Source organism: Pteronotus mesoamericanus, unplaced genomic scaffold, assembly GCF_021234165.1.
Source record: "Pteronotus mesoamericanus isolate MK-2021 breed Mesoamerican mustached bat unplaced genomic scaffold, CSHL_Meso_final contig_82, whole genome shotgun sequence".
Lineage (NCBI taxonomy): Eukaryota > Metazoa > Chordata > Mammalia > Chiroptera > Mormoopidae > Pteronotus > Pteronotus mesoamericanus.
The window spans coordinates 1,457,394-1,473,484 of NW_026555265.1; the positions used below are offsets into that span (position 1 = coordinate 1,457,394).

A 16,091-nucleotide genomic window follows, 5' to 3' on the forward strand; every position below is an offset into this window, starting at 1 on the left:
CAGAGTACTAGAAACTGTATATGTGCGCTGATAGGCTTACATGGCAACATGGCTTTGGACCCAAAATTGGTTTATGATGGGGATTTATGATCCTAATGACAGAGCATCTAATATATCTTATGAGTGAGCAAAAAAGAGCAAGGAATACATGTGATATCACTGTGAGCATTTTCTATAGGCCACTTGGACACAAGGAGGAAAGACAGGGTGCATCCGTAGCCACTACTATTCTAGCACAAGGGAAGTTGACGCAGTGAAAGAGAACTTGTACTGGCTGAACATTTGCAGAAAGCCTCATTTGGCTAAAAATAGAGCATCATACAAATGTTTTTATTTCTCTTCTTGACATGGACTCATGAAGCTTAACTGGATGAACTCCTTTGGGTCTCATTCTGACCAATAGAAAGACCCTGCTTGCTGAAGCAGGCAAAAGAGACATTTTAAGAGAAAAAAGCCATTCCAACTCCAAGGTTATGATTGTCAAAAAAGAAGAAGCCTGGTTGTAATAAATAGCCAGAAACTCTAGATTAAGGCTAAGACAAGAGGGAAAAGAAATGGTCCTCTCAAAAAAAAAAAAAAAGAAAGAAAGAAAGAAAAAAGAAAAACAGTGTCTGCTGGGCTAACCCATAGGTTTATATCTGAAAAGAACATTTAGAAATAGGGAGAGGAAAGGCACACAATCAAGGAATATATAGGAAGATGGCACAAATGTATGAGTTACAGCATAAAAAAATAGCTCAAAATGATCTGAAAATAGTAAGAGGCATAAACAAACAAAAACTATTGGCCAAAAAAAAAAAAAAAAAAGGAATTGGGGGAAGTTTGGGAAGTAGACTGGTTAATTTCATAGCAAGAAGGGCAAAGAACAGCTTGGACTACTGCTTTGGAAAAAGGATGACCAGGAGGACTTCTCATGGAGGTTATTGAACACTTTCATTAATCTCTGAAGAATTTTGGAGAACAACAACAAAAGCCAAAGGGTTAGCAGCAAGCAAATATAGTCTTATCTCCCATTATCAAAAAAAAGGGGAGGCTAATCTTAGCCAAGAATCCATATCGTATTTTAAAATGGCTCTAAAATAAATCACATATAATGTTATTTATTCACCACCAACCATCACCACAATTAATCTTTTCCTGTAAATTCTTTCTAGAATTTTCCCTTGTATAGATGCATGTATTTAACAATTTTTTAAACTTCTTTTTATTTTTTTTTTTACTTTTTTCCCTGAACATGATATGGCAAACATTATTTGGTGTTATTAAACAGCCTTCTATGTAAATATTGTTTTCCATGGCTACACAATATTTTATTGTATAAATGGACCATCGTTTATTACTTGCCCCCCATGTTGTTATTTATTAGCCATTTCTAATGGTCAAGATTATGATCTTTACTATTTCTTCTTTGAGGAACATGCTGAGCTTTTATTTGTAACCTAATACAGAATTAGTTTTTGTAAATGTTTTGTAAGCCCTGAGAAAGAAATTTCATCCTCTGTATTTTAGGTATTATGAAATATATATATGTTGCATAATACCTAGAATAAAATTAAGCAACATGTATATATAAACCCTGGGAAAGAAATTTCATCCCCTGTGTTAGAATACAATTATGCAAAAAAATATATCTATTAAAATGCTTATGAAATATTGAGAAATTTTTATCACATTTAAAGAAAATTGTGATATATTCTGAAAAGTAGAAATTGACCTGACAGTAAGAGACAAATAAAACTGAAGTAGAGTTACTCTAAGATAATTTATTCTAGAAACCTGATGTGGTCTGTGCACATCCACCTGCTATCATTAATTTTGCATTTAGGGAGAACAAGACTTAAGACCTCTTACTTGACAAGCATCAAATGTATAGAATACTTCTTTCTTTAAGAATGAGTAAAGAGTAAAACAGTAGCTAAGGAAAGTGCAAGATAAGCGAGTAATGAATAGCATACAGAATGAAAATAAATGAGCTCCTCCAGTTAGACCTCAAAGGACATTTTTAGAAGACTAGAACTCTCTTAAGAGGGCAAGAAGCCATGGCCCTTACAAATTAGAAAAGAGCGAGAATAGGCTGAGATGAAAATGAAAGATGATATGCAAAGATATGAATGAGATATGGAAGGGTAGCCAGAAAACGAGAACATAGGAACAGAATTAAAATCTATTAGGTGGAACTAATGAGCAGAGTTTATTTTATAGAAAATCAAATTATGTATGTGGAGGAAGCAATATTATAAAGAACACACAATTAGCACTAAAAGCTAGTTTTAAAAAGGTGTCTAGCTAATTGTTGTAAATCCTGTTTCCAAACAGTATGCACGAGTAAAATTCAAAGAGAAGATATGCATTGTTACCAAAAATTATGAAACTATAAACCTGAACTTGAAACCCCAGATTACATTTTTAAAAGCCTGAAATAAACCGGTGTCTGGAGTCTGTAGGAGAGGATGGGACTGACAAATATTCTGAGTTGCTTGGTTCAATATGAGAGAGCAATTTAATTTTTGACACTTAAATTTAGAAAATAATAGTTGCATAATTCCTTTTTTCATTAAGCTATCTCCTACCAGGGGACCCTAGACATCATATGTACTGTGTGGCCATTGCATTCAAAATGACTGAGCCAGTAGAGAAAAGAACCTGCATCAAATTTTGTGCTAAGCTTAAACTTTCTTCTGCAGAAAATATTTGGATGATTCAGAAGCAGCAGCTAAAGGGCAACTGGTGATTGGCAGCTTCATCGTGACAAAGTGCTTGTTCATGCATCATATCTCATGCAGAGATTTTTGGCAAAACATCACATCACCCAGCTGATCACTCAGCCTCCATACAGCCCAGATTTGGTGCCCTGATGATTCTGGCTTTCCCCAAAACTAAAATCACGTTTGAAAGGAAAGAGATCATCGACCGTTGATGAGACTGGGGAAAATATGACAAGGCAGCAGATGGCAACTGGAACTGCATGAGGTCCCAAGGTACCTACTTTGAAGGGGACTGAGGCATCATTGTCCTATGTACAGTGTTTCTTGTATATTGTAACTTCTTCAATAAATGTCTCTATTTTTCATTTTACATGGGTGCATACTTTCTGGACAGACATCATGTCTATATTCTTTCCTTTTTCCCCCATTTTGTTTCTTTCTGTCGTATTTTGTTTAAAATGGCATATATTTGAAGTTAGTTCTTACCTAACATGTCTCTTTGTCTTTTAATAGAAACAATTAAGCCATTTACACTTAATGTGATATGTTTGACCTCATTTCTAGCATCTTACTTTATACTTTCTTTTTTTATGTTCCCTTGCTATTTTCTTTATTAGTTTTTAATCATGGCTATAACATTCCAAATATTTCTTAATTTTGAAGTTAAACATAGAATTTCTGTTTTATGTTCATCTGTTGTTTCTCATTTAAAATATACTTAAACATATTTATCTATATCAACAATGAAACAATATTCAATGTTTTGCACAGTACAAGATGAGAAATTTAACACTTGAGTATTTTTTCTGGAGTAATCTGAGTTATTAACCCCAAATTATTTTAATTAAATTTCTCATGTATCTTTCCCTTTAAAAAAATATTTTATTTATTTATTTTTAGAGAGAGGGGGAAGGGAGGGAGACCGAGAGGGAGAGAAACATCAATGTGTGGTTGCCTCTCATGCACCCTGCCCTGGGGTCCTGGCCTGCAACCCAGGCATGCATCCTGACTGGGAATCAAACTGATGACCCTTTGGTTTGCAGGCCAGCACTCAATACACTGAGCCACACCAGCCAGGGCTCATGTATCTTTTTCATTAAGAATGATTTTTTGACAGTTGCATTGTTTTATAAGTATATTAATAACATTTAAACATTAACTCTATTTTATTTGTTTCATTGTTGACATCATATCTTTTATATCAATCACATCTTTTTCATTCCCAAATTTTAATGTTCATTAATTTTCCTTTTTATCAGAATATATTGAGTAAATACTTTATTCAGTAAAGAATTTTAGTGGTCAACTTTCTGAGTATATTTCTTGTCTGAGAATATCTTTCCTTTTTCCTAACATATTATTGAATACAGGATTCTGAGTCATAATATTATTACTTCAAAATTCTATAACCATATATCAACTTCTTCCTAACACTTAGTGTTACAGAAAGTCTGACACATGCTTTTTAAAAAGCCAGATATTGTTTTTCTGATTGTAGACCAATAGATTTTTTATTTGTATAAATTAATAACTTTCACTAGAATATACCTTTAATATTCCCTGGGACAAATGAACTATTTTTAACTGAAATCAGAAAAAAAAATTTTAATTTTTTTATTATAACTCATCTTCCATTTCCTCATCCCCTGAAAAATTCTGTTTTATACTTAATGTATAGAATTATAGCTTCCATTTTTCTCTTATTATTTAATTTATTTATGTGTCTATTAGTACTGTAAGAATTTACACTCAACTTTAGTTTTCTGCATTGTTCTAATGTTTATACTTCCATTACATGATTTTAACTCAATACAACATTTTTCATTTTAAAAGAGGCAAAGTTTCTTAATCTCAGACTTTTCCCTTTTGACAGTTTCTGCCATGTCTTTTTAATCTCTGTATGTATAACTTGTAGATTTTTTAAAAGTTTTCTCTTTTATTATAATGTCTATCTTACAGGGAGATGTTACTTCTACATTCTTAGACGTCTCTCTTCTTTAGAACTGTTAAGACTATTTTAATGAACTTCCACCATGTATTTACTGAGAGTAAGTCTTGCGCTATGTGTGTTGGTCAAGGCATGTTTTAAGAGGTACTAATGTGATTGAGAAGTGTTTCCCATCACCTACATGTATGTGTGTATATACATAAACACGCATATATGTGCACATACACATTTACTTTTTAAATATGATGGTAAAATATGCATATGCATAACATAAAATTTACCATTTTAACCATTTTAAGTGTACTTCAGTGGCATTAAGTACATTCATGGTGTTAAGTAACAAGAGCTACCCCATCCACCTATAGAACTTCTTCCATCTTGCAAAACTAAGACTCTGTACTGCTAATGATAACACTCTATTCTCCCCTCTCACCAGTGCTTGAAAACTACCATTCTATTTACTGTCTATAAATTTGACTATTCTAAATATACCACATAAGTGGAATTGTATAGTATTTGTCTTTCTGCGATTGGTTCATTTCACTTAGCATAACATCTTCAAGGTTCATCCATGTAGTAACCTGTGTCAGACTTTTATTCCTTTTTAAGGTGGAATAATACTCCATTATATACATATACCACATTTTGTTTATCCATTTATTCATCAATGGACACTTGGGTTTCTTCCACTTTTTGGGTATTGTGAATAATGCTGCTATAAATGGGGATGTGCAAATATCTCTATGTGTCTCTATTTTCATTTCCTTTGGGTATATATCCAGAAGTGGGATTGCTGGATCATATGGTAGTTCTAGTTTTAATTTTTTGAGGAATCACCATACTGTTTTCTATAGTAGGCGCACCATTTACAATCCCATCAACAGTGCTCAATTTCTCCACATCCTCATCAATTATTTTTTAAATCATAGCTATATTTATGTCTGTGAAGTAGTATACCATTGTGGTTTTGATTTATATTTTTCTAATGATTAGTGATATTGAGCACATTTTCATGTGATCATTGGCCATTTGTATGTCTTCTTTGGAGAAACGTCTTTCAAAGCTCTTGTCGGTTTTTGAATCAGATTGTTGTTGTTTGTTTTAGGAGTTCTCTATATATTCTGAATATTAATCTTCTTTCAGATATGTGATTTGCAAATATTTTCTCCCACTATTTGCAGTCCCTGCAACCTTAATTTAGAGAGCTAGTGAAATTTTTCTAGGAGTCCCTTCTTTTTCATCTCCAGGCCAACTTTTCCTTCCACTCTGGTGGCTTTTAGGTTGGTTGGGCTTTCCCTCAATTCACTCTTGTGCACTATTGTTATCATGGAATCTTAAAGGTGGTAGGCCTAAACCAAAATCCTCCTGGGTGCTGATTAAAATGTTGATTCTGGGACCCTGTCCTACGTCTCTGAATCGGAATCTCTGAGGGAGAATCTCCAGGCAATTCTAATATAAATGAAAATTTAACAACTGCTGGGTTGAGTGCTGTTTTGTGAGCACTTAGAAGAGATAGCAATGAACCCTTGGAACTAACTGAGGTTCACACAGAAGTCATAGCAGGTGATTCTTAATATCTTTTTGACAGGTATATAAGTTATGTAACTCAGAAATGTGGTAGAAAATAGTTGAAAGCCAGGATATTTGACAAGGTTTCCAATGATTCTTTTTCCCGAGGTTCTCCTTGCAGGCATGAGGGAGAAATATCTGTACAATGCAAAGACAGTGATAATGTGCAGGCAAGACCAGGGCTGGTGTGCAGAGCCCAACGTAGGTTCTGATGCTTTAAAGTGGTTTTTAGAGAAATTGTAATGTATTCATAGGAGATTTGCCAGAGGAGCTATGGAATTAAAAACCCTGTAATCTGAGAAAGCGGTGAGGAAATTTCTAGTTTAGTAGTGTTTCTTAACTCTGCTGAACATTCTGTCACTTGGGGACCCTTAAAAAACTACTCAAACACAGGTCCCAACCCCAGACCAATTAAATCAGCATCTTCCCAAGTGAGACCCACAATTGGTATTTTTGCAAAGCTCCCTGGGTCATTTTAATGTTTAACCAGAGTTGAGGACCACTGTTATAGAAAAAAAATGGGATCATGTTTACAAACTTGTTATACTCAAATGTGGAAGAGGAATATAAGCGTTTCTGTAACCAATGCCATGCCTGACTGCTCATCTGGAAGATGGGGACATTAGTCCAACTGAGTCAATAAATGGCCACTGCCACAGCTGGCCTGCCAAGCCCAGACTCAACGCCGTGGGAAGTTTCCTCTCCTTACCAAAGAGGCACGGAACTCCTTGACATGGACTTCTCAGGTACTGGCAGTACATGTATCAAGATAAATGAAAATTGACTCTCCCATGATCTCATCTGCTCTGGTGGTTTCACCTACCACTTATGCTGATGACTGCCTAATCTGGGTCTCTAGCCACTCGCTTATCAACCACATCTCCATCTGGATCTCTCACTGACTACTCAAATGTAACGTGCCTTGAACTGAATTATTATCTAACCCCACTCTTGCTTCTGTTTTTTTGGTTCGTGTGGTCCATGGGACAACTGCTGTCCCAGGTACACAAGGCAGAAGCCTGAGAATTATCCTTAGTTTCTCTGCCTCCTTCACTATCCTCGCACCTACTTAATTACCAACTCTTTCCTGATTCTTTACCTCCTTCCGCCTGAACTACCTTAGTCAGCCTTCATGTTACTTGAATTCCCCAAAGAGCCTCCCAATGAGCTCTTTGCTTCCTGTGTTCTCTCCCGACACTGCAGCCAGAAGAGTTCCTCTAATGTTAAAATCTGAACATGTCAGGTCCCACTTAATTTGTCATTACCACCCCCTACTATCTGTGAGAAAAGAGCCACACTCTTCAACTTGACAGACAAGACCCTCCTGCCCACATTTCCAGACTCATCCCCCAACATTTCTCAACATAACAATAAACTATAGACAAATACTGCCTCTGAGCCTTTGCATACACTATTCCCTCTACCTGGAATGCATTTTCCACAGTCACTTCTTCATTTAACTTCTATCCTTCCTTTAAATTTCAGTTTAAGCTGATCTACTTCAGGTGGTATTACATGACCTCTTTGGTCCAATACCTTCCTCCTCTGATTCTTGTCTAAAGACAATGCTACATGATGTCTGTTTCTGGCTCTGTTCCATACAGTTCCTTCCACCCAGCTCCCGGAAACCCAGTTGGTTCAAACCCCGAAAGTAGTCCTATGCCTAGTACAGAGGGGGTGTTCAATACACAGGGTGGAGCAAAAGTAAGTTTACAGTTGTTTGTATGGAAATTAATATAATAACTAATAAATAATAATACAAAAATAAATTCTGTGTTTTGTGTACTCAGAACTGTAAACCTACTTTTGCCCTACCCTATATATTTACTGATTTAGTGTTCATCAAATGATTAAGTGAATCTCCTCAGAGATATTTGCCATGATTTGTGTGATTTAAAGATTAGGAACAGTGGAGGCTTCCTCAACTGTAAGAAAATATGGCTACTGGCTTCTTAGTTGTTGGGAAAGATCACTTTGTAGTCAGCCAAAGCCTGCTGGACATCCTGGCATGAGAAAAGGGAGGAGACCGGCTTCCACCAGCGGGTGTCCTAGGCTAGGTTCTGGGGATCATGAACATGTTGTTAATGAAACCTTGGGGTGGGGACTGCTGGGGGCTGGATGAGAGCACCCATTTAGTGTGGCTCTCAAAGATACTGGAAAGGACATTCTGGCCTTATGGGAGATAGAGAGAGAGCTTTTTCTAGCTCTTTCTCTTTAAATGACAAGCAGGGGCCCGAGTCTGCTAGTGAAGGGCCATAGGCTTCTGTCCCAGAGCAGGGAGGTGGAGAAAAGCAACCAGGAATGAAAACATTTGGGCCAAACATTTCAAGCATTTTAGCATTTTAGAGTCAAAATGGCCTTGCTGACCTCTGGCCACTTGGAACTTTCACACCAGATCAGCCACCAGGAAAGTGAAAGCTTAGTTCCTATGTAGAAGATACTGTTTATGCTTTAAGTGAGGCAAAAGCTATCCAGGCAGGCCACACAGAAAGGAGTGATGGGCCCAAGTGATTGGCAGGGCAGGCAAGGCTGGGGTTTGCCAGCTGCTGTGTGGCCATTGAGTTTTATCTTTTATCTCTTTTCTTGCCATAGTCGACACTTCTAGATCAAAGTTGTTGCTTCGGTAAAATCTCACTAGTGAAATGAGGCTGATGACATCCATGCCGCTCGCCTCACGCCTGTGACTGAACTCAGGAGAGGCGATGTTATGAATACATTGTTATCTTCGAAGTGTGGTACATGTGTAAAAGATGGTTATTATTGTGATTTTAATTATTTCAATAGTCTTTCCTTACTCAAACTGCTTCTTTCTGTGCTCCTGTCCTGAAATGGACCGGGCTCCATTTCCCACTTGGAAAATAAATGTTCTTTTCCTTTCTCCTTTTAAATCATGATCGGGGAAGAATCTTTAATTTTCACTGAGGTATCAATGGCTTCAGAGGCTTATTCCAAGAGGGGAAAAAATAAAGGACACTTCTGCAGAAAACCAGAAGCCTCCGGCTTCTTGAGAAACAAAGATGAAAAGGAGTTGAGCCCTGGGGAAACGTGGGAGACCTGGGTTCCTGCCCGGGGCTGTGTGACCCTGGGCAGGCACTTCTGCTCTGGATGGAGGCTTCCTCATTTGGAAGAGGAAAGCCTGGGAGCAGATGCTCTCTCAACTCCTTCCCATCATTTTTAATGATGCTAGAAATTCTTAAGTCCACCTCAGATTAATACAAGTCTTTTGGGATAACTGAGTAAGATCCCAGCGTGCTATGACAACATGCAGCTGAGATGGCTAGAACGCTCTCTGTAATCTGTGCAGAATCGTAGAGTAAGGAGGCCACTGCCACCACCACCCACCAGCCCAGTCCCCACCACCATCCTCCCCGGAGCCGTAACCGTCACCAACACCATCACCGCCAGCACCACGACTCCCTCCGCTACCGCCACCGCCACCGCCATCACTGTTACCACTACCGTCCCTACCCCATCGCCATCACCACAGCCACCGCCAAACACCGCCATGACCGCTAATCACCATGACCTCTGTCACCACCGCGACCACCACTGCCATCACCGTCATTGCCACCATTGTCGCTACCATCATCGCTGCCACAACTACCACCATCGCTTTCCTGGCAATATACGGTTCTATTATTTAAAATGGGAACCACAACTTACGAAAATTTCTTAACTTGTGGGGTCAATATTAATCCCAGGAAACATTCTGGGATAGGACGTGTAGTAAGATGTTAGAACTGAAGTCATGAAAACAGTTTTTGTCAGACGAACAAAATTGCGTATTTGACAACGTTTTTGGGCCGACAGATCAGGGAAATACCAGTGATAAAGGGTATATGAAGAACTTTATTAAGACCTTTGGTAAGATTCCTCTGACAATCCTTTGGAAAAAAAAAATATGGGCCAAGTGATAGTATAGGAAGTGAGATAAATTTTCTAAGAGTGATATTTAGTTATTGAATTAATAACTATCTTTCAGGAGCATATAGTGTCTCAGACTGTCTCAGGGTCCTCTATGTTCATCATTTTTATCGATGACTTAGTCCAAGAGGTGAGGCTCATCAGATTTGGGGATGACAGGAAGCCAACCAGAAGGGACAGTAACAAACAAAATCAAAGCCAGAAATATCTGGGCAAGCAGGCAAGATAGACTGAACTGAATAAGATAAAATTAGGAATAAATGCAAGGGTTCTGTATTTAGGTCCCAGGTAGCATCTGTACCAGCATGGAGTTGGGGAGGGGGGCAGATGATGCAGTTCAAGAGCAAGTTTAAAAGAGAACTGGGTTGTTTTTTTTTTAGTTGATACTAAACTTAACATGTATTACTGATATAGATTCCTAATTCAACCTTATAGGATTTCAATAGAAATATAAAATATAGAACAAAGAAAGTAATTATCTCACTCTACTTAGTGCTGATTAGGCCTCCCTTGAAATTTTGTATTTTATTCATTAAGAATGAAGAAATTAGAGAAAACTGGGACAAGAGCTATAATGATAACAGTGATGCTGGAACCAATGGCCTATGAGGCAGGACGGGGCAGCGGAAAGGGCACTGACCAGGGAGGGGGAACCAGGTCACTGGCTGTGAGGTCCTGACCAAGCAAGTAGATCGGGAGCTGAGGACAGGCCTCCCTGGATAGAGACTCGGACGGTGGTAGCTGGCTGGCCTGTTCTCCTCAGGAGGTTTTGGCTCTCTGGTTAGACCACACTGTACTGGGTTCCTTTCTCCCTACCTCACCCATCAAAGTTTAGGGCCTCTTGAGTCGCCAAGCAAAATTTTACACTCCTGAAATCCCATAAACATATTATACCAATTCTTTCCCTTGGGAATTCACAGAGTCATGAGTTAAAACTCAGCCTCTCCTACTAACTTTGTGACCACTTGAACTTTCTGAGACTCACTTTCCTTGTTTGTGAAGTAGGGGTAGCACCACGCTCTGTGTGATGTGGACATTAAGTAAAACAATGTTTGTAGCACAATGTGGGGCACAAGGTAGGTGCCCAATAAATGGTGTAGCTAATATTACTACTACATTTACTACCACCATCCCTCTTCTTTATTTCTCCCCCTCCTCCACTGCTGGCCAGGCACTGTGCTGGGCTCAGGGCGTCCAGTAGAAAGAAAATTCAGGTTCCCTGCCTGCACCGAGCTTACAATCTAACGACCATGTCCCGTTGAACTTTTTGCAATAATTGAAATGTTCCACATGTATATTCTCCAGTATGGTAGCCAGCAGCCACATGTGGCATTTAAGCACTAGAAATGTGACTGGTGTGACTGAGGAACTGAATTTTAAATTTCATTTAATTTTAACGAATTATATGAAAATGGAAATAGTCTCATGTAGAAATAGCACAGCTCTATACACCTTTCAGGTACATTTCTGAGACTGGCCAATAAAGATGCATGAAAAGAGGAATGCACATAAAGCACCAGAATAGTACCTGGAAGATTCTCTTATGCGTTCATTCATCACATTTAATTGTCTACTGTGCATAAGCCCTATCTCAGGTGCTATGGATACAGTGCCAACTGTACCTTCTGGGAGCTCACTGTTGAGTGAGGGATATGCAGATAAATCCTTTTACCATAAGGCAGTAAGTGTATGCACAGGTGCAACAGCGAGAGGTCTGTAACCCAGATGAGCAATCAGAGAATGCTATTGAGAAGGACATTTTAAGACCTGAGCAGTCTTGAATGAGTACATCTCATAGTGGGGGCTCAATTGATATTTATTCCATGTACAACAACAGATTATATTCCAGGGCCACTGCTGGTGGCAGAGGTGGCTATGAGGCAAACCGGGGAGAACTCAGAGCTACGGCCAATTGGTTTTCTTTGAAAATTTCCCCTGCCTTTGGATATTGCCTGATTCAATTTCCCTTCTGTGGCCACATTTTCATCCCCTGAGGACACTTTTTTGATGATGTGTATTACCTTATTTTTTTATTGTTTTATTAGTAGTCACTAACCATGCGTGATTTGGGGAGGGGGAAAGCAGTGAACTCTGTTACACATAAAGTGACATCAACTCCCACTGTGGTCGGGCTGTGGAATTCAGATACTTACTATAAACAAACAGCTCTGAACATGGTCCATCTGTGAGGAAACTGTTACAGATCAGTTGGGCTGGCTGAATATGGCTGTGATAGTGATGCACATTCACAGAAGCAAGGGCTGTTCTAATTGCTTGGGTAGAAAAGGGGGATCTTAGGCCCATTTATCTATTTTACACAATTGTTTAAAGTTAATATGTGACATCTAGCCAGAGAATTCTGCAACTGACATATGTTCACATAAAGATAGGCACAGCTTTATATTGTATGGTTTCAATAATCATATTTGTGCATATGAAGCAGGATTATCTGTGTGATTCCTTCCTCTACGAGACCAGGGAGACACTCATGTAGTCTGGCTCAGTTGTGTGAGGCCCTGGTCTGTGTCAGACCCTAGACGGTACCAGCTTTGACTGTGGCAGAGTTGCCTCTGCTGGATGGAGGTGTAAATTGATGTAGCCTTTCTAAGAAGCAGCTTGTCATATATACCAGGGACCTTAAAACATTCATGCCCTTTGGCTCAGTCATTCTACTCCTGGGAATCTATCCAAAGGAAGTATTTGAAAATGTGTGCAACAAAGACTTTGCCTGGGGATACTGTACAGTTATCTGTAGTTGCTAAAGACAGGAAATAACTTAAATGACTAACAGTGTAATAATATGCTCATAAAGGTGATGATGTTCAATGAAGGACTTTTTCTGAAAGAAGGCAGAGAAACTAGCTACAGAGGCTAAGCAACTGCCCAGGAGTCAGACAGGCTGGATTTGAATCTTGGCTTTGCCACTTACTTCTAGCTGTGTGACTTGGACAAGTCACCTGGACTCTGTGGGGTTAGTAATACATAATGTTTGCCTTAGCAGGACTTCTGAGGATAAATGATGCTGTGAATATAAAAATACTTAATACCTGCAAAGTACATGTTTTAAGTACCCAATAAATGTTGGATGTCTATGGATTGTAAGATTTCATGGCATAAAAATAGATGCAAAGGAAATATGCCATAATATTGAACCATCTGAGTGGTTCAATTGTGGCTGTTTTGTTTGATCCTTTGCACACTTTCAACTTCCCAAATTTCCTGCAGTTCACACAAATTACTTTTATACTAAAAGAGTATATCATAATGATGTAATACAATAAAATATTTAAGAGAAAAAAGTTTGACCACAACAAAACGGTACTTCTCTTTTACTCCTTCCCTTCCAGAGGAAGAGCTGGAAGCAGGCTTCTCCCCCAGAGATCAGCGGGAAAGGGTAGAGCTGCTTTATGGCTTCTTCCCCTGGCAGAGTGACATACGGGCACAGCCCAGACCTTGGCAGTAGAGGGTTAGTGGGGTCCAGGGCTGCTTGTTGAAGGTGTTCTCTGAGTTGAGGTGGGGGACAGGGAACAGATGTCCTTAGCACTTTCTCCTAGCTTTGAAGCCTAGATTCTAAGGCACTCTGACGTTTACTATTTTCTCCCCATGTCTTAGTGGATCTGAACCAAACACTGACATAAAATTGTAAGGTGGGGAAGACTAATATACTTGCTCCCTACCCCAGGACTCCTTTCATAAAAATACCTGTAATAACGCCTACACCTACAGCAAACACTATAGGTAAACCTTAGGCGAGACTGGCCAAGGAAAGACTTAGATGTGGGGGAAGCGACAACCGGGGAGGAGGACAACAGAAAAGTTAGTCTAGCTGCAGCCGCTTTACTCGATGAGTACAATTTGTATTTGGAATATTTGGCAAATACAACCTTTTCTAACACCAAAAACGGTGAGGCTCCTCCCCACCTTAGGACATATCTCTGGAATGAGAGGGTCACAACGCACAAAGAGGAGTGTGTGTGTGTGTGTGTGTGTGTGTGTGTATGTACATAACCAAACAGTAATGACATCTGCACCCTGAGATCTTAAGTCCTTCATTGACAAAGAGAGTGGCCTGTGCTCCAGCAAGTGTCTCTGTCGGCTGTATTTCAGACAGAGAATCCCAGGCACCGAAATAACCAAGTCGTTCCGGGGACTGGAACCGGAGGAGCAGTTCCCGGCCCTGTGTCTTGACCGATGCCCTTCATCAGTGACTCCCCCTGGTCCACACCTCCAGACAAAAGGTGCGTTCCCCTAAGCGCCCCAAATGAAAGAATGACAAACAGCCCTCCCAGGCCTTCTTCCGGACAGCGAGGTCATCGTATGCTAATGAAGTCAGAGGAGACAACCGCGCGGAGCCTGCCCGCGAGCGAGCCCGCGGGTTCGTAGTTCTCCCGCGCACCACTGCGACGCAGCCACAAAACGTCGCGCGCTGCCGCAGACCCTCCTGCCTCCAGGGGTGGGAGTGGGAGGGAGGGGTCTTGCCCGCCACTTTGAGTTTTGCAGCTGGATCGCGCACATCTGGGTGATGCCTCTTGGTTCCAGTCCCCTGCTTTTCACTGCAATGATGGCGGGGATGGGGTGGCGCATCAGAATCACCTGTAGGGCTTTTCGAACTCCTCAGCCCCCTTTCCAAATTCTAGTCCACTCCTCCAGAGGAAGGAACTCTCAGAATACGCAGAGTGAGGTGGAGTGGTGGAGTTTTTAAGCCCACAGGTGATGCTAGATGTGCGCCCCTCAAGACACACACATACACACACGCACACACACGGGCACACATCTTGGGACTCGGAGACTACACAGGTCAGCTTTACATTTTCTCCCTGACCCTTCTCCCCTTCCCTGGCTTATATTTGTCAAGGTATCCGTGTTCTCTTCAGCTTCCATTTAAGCTCCCCTAGCCCAGGAGCTTTGCGGAGTGTCCGAAGTCCTGGAACCCTGCGGGACGGTCAAACGTTAGGAAAAGTGTCCCCCGCTCCTTGCCGTCCCTCGTGCACCCTGGAGGGCGAACTGGATAACCGAGGAGCGAAGGTAAGTGTAGAAGGGTAGAAATCTGTCCAGTTGCTTCTGCAAACTGCCTGGAACCAGGCCGCCTCCCGCCCGCACACCTTTGAGGTTTGGAAGGTTCTCCCAATCCAAGAGGGAGCCTGTGCCCCACCCTGAGCCGCTCCCGGTCCCTTCACCCTTCCAGCGGGAGATCTCCTCCTGCAGGGACTTGGGAGCAGGTGGCACCGTCCTGGTAGGGGCTGTGGCCTCGGCCGCAGCTCCTTCCCCTGGCCACGGGACCGGCCCCTGCTTTGCCCTCCTTTTCCAAGTTGCTGCTGCCCACGTCCCCAAGCCCAAGCTCCCCTCCGCTGCGCCGGCCACTGTCTTACCTCTCACCAGGCAACACTTGGTTGCGCGGTTCCCCGGAGCGCTCCTTCCTCGGAGCTTATTCCCTTACTTGGGAGGAAAGAGGGACCAAGAGACGGAAAGAAGACCGAAGCAGGCGTCTGAGCGTCTTCCCGCCAGCGCAGCCGGGTAGGGGAGGGGATGGCAGCCCGAGTGGGCGCCGCAGGGCTCGGGTGGCCCTGCAGGGGTTAGGCAGCGCCGGGGTCTTCTGCCTGCTCCCTTATCCGCGGCTCCGAAGCAGTCCTTGTCGGCTGCCGGCTACTACGGCACTGCGGCGCCCTGCCCCTAGCGGTTTGGTAAGTCCCGCTGCCACTCTCAGCGCCGAGCCCTGCCCCCGGGCTCAGAGCCCGCCCCCGCCACACACCGGCGAGCGCGCGCGCACACACACACACACACACACACGCACACGCCACACACAAACGCGCGCGCGCGCGCCCACGCACACACTTATGAATGCGGATCTGCTCAGTAGGAACCCGTGCACCTTTGGTGCAACTTGGGTGCAGGGATGGTTTGGGCACTTTCCACTGATAGGGCTTCAGTTTGGGAGGAAGAGTTAG

The 16,091-nt window shown here is 41.5% G+C and overlaps 1 protein-coding gene across 5 annotated transcripts in view; it reads right to left on the reverse strand.

Annotated features, from left to right (window-relative positions):
- DGKG (diacylglycerol kinase gamma) overlaps window positions 1–15,780 on the reverse strand; it is a 191,693-nt gene extending 175,913 nt beyond the window's left edge. For all 5 annotated transcript variants that reach the window (XR_008530109.1, XR_008530106.1, XR_008530105.1 and 2 more), the window contains exon 1: window positions 15,516–15,780. The gene's annotated coding sequence lies outside the window, so the exon portion shown is untranslated. The remainder of the gene's footprint in view (window positions 1–15,515) is intronic.
- Between the last annotated feature and the right edge of the window lie 311 nt (window positions 15,781–16,091).